Raw genomic sequence first — 5,391 nt, 5'->3', positions numbered from 1 at the left:
GGGGGGGTGGACACAGAATCCCAAGCAGGCTCCAGGCTCTGAACTGTCAGCACAGAGCCTGACTCGGGGCTAGAACTCACGAAGCACGAGATCATGACCTGAGCCGAGGTCAGATGCTTAACTGACTGTCACCCAGGCGCCCCCCCTCGGAGAACAGACTTTGGCCTTGGCAGCTGTGTGACCTTTGGCGAGTTATGTCACCTCTCTAGGCTTTAGCTGTCTCCTCTGCAAAAGGAAGCGACACTGGCACCCTCTTCAGGTGGGCAGACACATAACCATCACCCAGGGGCTGGAAACCCACAGGCCTGGGCCCCTGGCCCTTCCTGGGCCTCAGTTTCCCCTCCTCTGATATTTTCAAGAACGCAGCCTCTTCCTGCCCATCGTCAGGTGCTGGGGGAGGGAGCGCAAGGTGACAGGAACTTGGCATCCCTGCGCCGCCCACCCTCCATCTTTCTTCACCCCGGCCCCCTGGCATGTCAGGGGGTGCCCACCCCCTGGCGCCCCAGCCCTCCCGGTTCACGTGGCTTAAATTTCAGCGCGTGGTGGGTGAGGAGGCGGGGGCCGGACACGCTTCATTTTCCAATTTCTGGAAATAAAAGCCGTGGGGCCCTCTATTGTCGGGTGGAAACAAGCTGTTGCAAAACTGTGTGCGAAGAAACAATAGTGCCTAGGTGCGTCGCTGCTGCCCGGTGCCGGGAGACAGAAAATTCCAGGGAATACCGGGGGCCGGGGAACAAAGGGCCCTTTTTTCCTCTCCCTGGAAACGTTTTGTGGGACTCGTGTGCGGTTTTGGAGTCAGAAAAGCCAGCGAAGGGCTGCTTGGCAAGGCGGACGGTGGCTTGGAGATCTGTCGGGACAGGGAAGCTGAAAAGCAGAGATTTTGTTCGTTTGTTTTTGGAGGCCGCCTTCCAGCCGTTCGAAGACACCTGTCTCTCCACTGGCGAAACTCTGAGCCAGGAATGCCGGCGACCCGGGCACTAGGCCTGGCCCCGCGGGGAGCAGATGGCGATGCCACGTGCAGAGGATGTGCCCAGAATCTGCCCTGCCCGCCCCCGCCCCCGGCATGCTCTGGCGAGCAGCAATCCGCCCCTACCCTGGCTCTTCGAACATTCCTACCCAGGAAGTCCTCATTTATAGTGAGAATCCACCTGCAGCCACTCAGGTTCCCCGGCCTGGCTGCGACCCCGGGCCTCCCCCATCCTGGAGGGTGCCGGTTCGGGACTTGGCCTGGGAGGAAGGTAGAGCCGGCCGGTGAAATCTCAGCTACATCTCATCCATCCTCTGCTCTGGACCCTCCCGTGGCTGTCATCCATCTCGGGGGCAAAGCCTGGCCCGGGTCCTGCTGCCTCTCCCCACATGTCTCCTCACTGGTCATACCCCAGGACCTTTGCATGTACGATTCCCTCAGCTTGGAACTCCTTCCCCGATGCCCACATGGCCTCCTCAAATATGGCTCCCTTGAATCCCTGTCTTTCCATTTGCCCCCGCCAGCACACCCCCAACCCCTCTCTTGCTTAATTTTCTTCCACAACAATTACCCCCATTTCACTAGACCATGCATTTGGCTTATTTATGTCATTTGCTCCTGCCTCTCTCCCTCCAGAATGTCAGCTCCACGAGAGATCCAGGTCTGCTTTGTTTCCTTCCTGCTGAGTCTGGGCACCTTGAACGGTGGCTGACTCGCAGCAGGACCTCAACAAACGTGCCTTGGATCAATGAATGAATGAATGAATGAACCAATGAATGAACAAATGAATGGAAAGTACTAAGCACCGCTGGAAAATTCTCCTGTTTCCTGGCTTGCCTCCCTGCCCAAGACTGGGAGCCCTGTGGGACAGCCCCGGGTCCCCAGTAGGACCTGGCACACAGTAGGCACTCAGGAAGCAGGCCCTGGATGAATGACAGCATCTGTGAGTCAACACAGACAGAAGTTTGGGATCTTGCTTGGGAAGTGATAAACGGAGCCTCTAGGGGGGACTCCGGACCTTGGGGCAGGAGTGGCCCTCACCCATCCCCTTTCTTGCCCCCCACCCTGACTGCCCTGCCCCTGGCCGCATCCAGGCGGCCTGCAGGTGAGATGTTCCTGACCCTGGGTGGCATGGGGGGGGGGGTGACGTGGGGGCGGAGCCCGGACGGCAGGCGCAGGCAGGCAGGGACCGCTCTGGCAACAGGAATGAATAAACAGGCTCCTTGGATGTCAGAGGCTGGGGAAGGATGCTCTGAACCTCACGCTTGGCTGAGGATGTTTGGACGAGGCAGGTGGCCAGGGGGTGTCATCAGAGCTAAACTTAGCCTCTGATTCCCGCTCAGTCCCTCCCTGTGGGACCGGGAGAGAAGCCAGAACAGGCCATCACTTAAGTGAGGGTCAGCGTGGTGCCAGGCCAAGCTCGGGTATATGAATGCATCTCACCCTCTCACGGCCCTGACGGGAGGGTCCTAGGAGAGGTAGTAGCAGCAGTAGCAATATGCCCATATCGCAGGCGAGGAGACTGAGGCACAGAGAGAGCGCCTGGCTCCAAGTCCCAGGACTTGCAGGGGGCGGAGCTGGGATTCGGGGACTGTTCCCTCAGCATCCGGGCTGTGCGGGAGGCCAGGGAGATAACAGACTTCACTCGGTGGCCCTCGCGGGGGGGCGGCATGTGGCCCCTCCTTTCCTCTCCCCCAGGGACCTCTCCTGAGCGACACTTCCAGCACCCAAATTATAATACCTCCATTGCCATTGACAGGTAGCCGTGGCCTCAACCTCTCCTACTGGCCCCCCCAGCAGCCCCAAGTCCAGCATCGAAGGGGGGGACCCACCTGACGTGAGCCCCCCCCCCAGCATTTCCTGGGGGATAGAGTCCCTCTGACTGGTCAGTGGGCACTCACCCATGATGCAGGATGGACAACTGAGGCCCATTATCCATCCAGATGGGATCAGGAAGGGATGCCAGATAGGACCCCGCAGAATCTGAACTTCAGAGAAGCAGCGGACCGTGTTCCAGTGCCGGGTGTCCCACAGCCGGGTGCTAACATACACTGAAACGGGGTTCACTGTTTACCTGAGGTGCAAACCTAACCGGCCATCTGTACTCTTGTTTGCTTTAGCCGGTGGGGGAGCGGGCGTCCGGGGCGGCAGGCAGGGGACGAGGAGGTCGAACAAGCCACAGAAGGGGCTTGGGTGGCCTCTGGACAAGGGACCCCTGATGAGTTTCCCAGGGGCTGGAGTGGAGGGTGGGAGCGAGCGAGATGGAGAGGGGCCGGGGTGGGGGGGCTCTCGGCTCATTATTTGTGTTTAATGGTCACCGGGGCAGAGTGTGGGCAGGGGAATGCCTGGGACTGAGGCCCCCGCAGCAGGTGGCCTCACTAATGGGAGCCAGAGAGTGAGNCCAGACCCACTAGACCGGACTGCCTTGGTCACTACTGTGTCCCCAGCGCCCAGTGCAGGGCCCGGGACGCCGCAGGCAGAAGGGCTCTGGAATCAGTCACAGGCCCTGGCTCTACCCTCATTTGCTGTATGGCCCTGGGCAAGTGCCTATCCCTCTCTGAGCCTTGGTCTCTCCATCTGCACATCCTTCCTCGGCTGACTTGCAAAGAAATCAGGTTAAAGATATCGGGACCATGCCTGGCTCCCAGGAGGAGGATCAGCAAATGGCTATTTATTTATTAAAAAATTGTTTTTAAATGTTTATTCATTTTTGAGAGAGAGACAGAGCGTGAGCAGGGGAGGGGGAGAGAGAGAGGGAGAGAGGGAATTCGAAGCAGGCTCCAGCACAGAGCTCGACGCACGGCTCAAATTCACCACCCGTGAGATCACGACCTGAGCCAAAGTTGGACGCTTAACTGACGGAGCCACCCAGGCGCCCCAGCAAATGGTTACTTAAACATTTAGACAAAGCCACCACAGACACCGTGCGACACACCCACTGGAGCGGCCAAGCCCTAGAGCCCTGACACCAGATGCTGGCGAGGACGGCGAGCAACAGGACTCTCCTCATTCGCTGCTGGTGGGGATGCAAAATGGTGCAGCCACGTTGGAAGGCCTTTTTGGACGTTTCTTACAAAACTGAACGTGTTCCTCCCACCGCCTCCAGCCATTCCACCCCCTGGGATTTACCCGAAGGAGTTGAAAGCTTACGTCCGCGTGCAAACCTGCACACGGATGTTGATGGCAGCCTTAGTCATAATTGTCAAAACTTGGAAGCAACCCAGGCGTTCTTCAGTCGGTGAATGGGTGAACTGTGAGACATCCAGACAATGGAATGTTATTCAGCGCTGAAAGGAAAGGAGCCTTCGGGCCACAAAGAGACACAGGGGAACCATCAATGCAGATCACTAGAAAGAAGCCGATCCGAAAAGGGTGCACACTGTGATTCCAACTCTGACATTCTGGAAAAGCAAAGCTGTGGACACAGTATAAAGACCGGTGGCTGCGGCGGCGGCGGTGGGGGGTGGCAAGGGACGAAGGGGCAGAGCCCAGAGGCTTTTGGGGGCCAGTGGGACGACTCTGTGTGATCCCGTAAAGGCGGGTACCTGCCATGAACCGTTTGTCCAAACCCAGTGGATGAAGGTACATCACCAGCAGTGAACTTGCATCAAGTCAACTCTGAACTTTGGCTTGTAACAATGTATCGACACAAGTAATTGTAACAATTATATCAATTGTAACAAAGGTATCCCAGTAACGCAAGCTGTTATAAAAGGGGCGGAGGAGTGTGTGTGTGTGTGTGGGGAGTTGGTATAGAGGAACTCCCTACTCCACTCGAATCTTCTGTGAACTTAAATCTGCTGTAGAAAATAAAGCTTGTTCATTTAAAACAGTTCAGGCAGCATGCGGCTGAAGGCACCAACACGCAAAATGACATTTATAACAGGCTCTCCATCTCTGCTCTATTGCTAGAAGCAAAAGACTGGGAAGAAACGTGCTTTCATGGGGATGACCATGGAGCCACAGGATGGAATATTATGCAGCCGTTAAAAGCAAGAGACCCGAGTCTTTACTGTGCAGGAAGAAGTCCACGGTGTGGTGTTTGTTGCCAGGAATCCACACTCAGGTCTATGAAGCAGCGGGGGCAGTGCGATATACTTTATGGGGGAGGAAAAGAAAATATACAGACGTGTTTGCCTCGGCCTGGAACATTGCTGGAAGGAGAAACCAGACACGGGGCTTGTGGCCTCTGGGGAGCGCTGCAGGGTGGGGGGGTGGCTGGGGAGAGAGGTATTTTTTTGGAACACCCTTTGGCATACTGTAAATTCTGTGGTCTGTGTCGGTTTCACCTATTGAAAAAAAGAAACTGTAAAATATGTTTTAGCAAGGCTGTCGTGTGTGTCTGTGGGGGGGGAGGGGAATGGTAAAATAAAAGCATTTGGATGGGTTTTTCAGAAAGGAGGGAGAGTTTTCAGCCAGGCCAT

The sequence above is a fragment of the Crocuta crocuta genome, unplaced genomic scaffold (genome assembly GCF_008692635.1).
Source record: "Crocuta crocuta isolate KB4526 unplaced genomic scaffold, BGI_CrCroc_1.0 scaffold110, whole genome shotgun sequence".
NCBI lineage: Eukaryota > Metazoa > Chordata > Mammalia > Carnivora > Hyaenidae > Crocuta > Crocuta crocuta.
Note: the sequence above shows the minus strand (reverse complement) of the source record.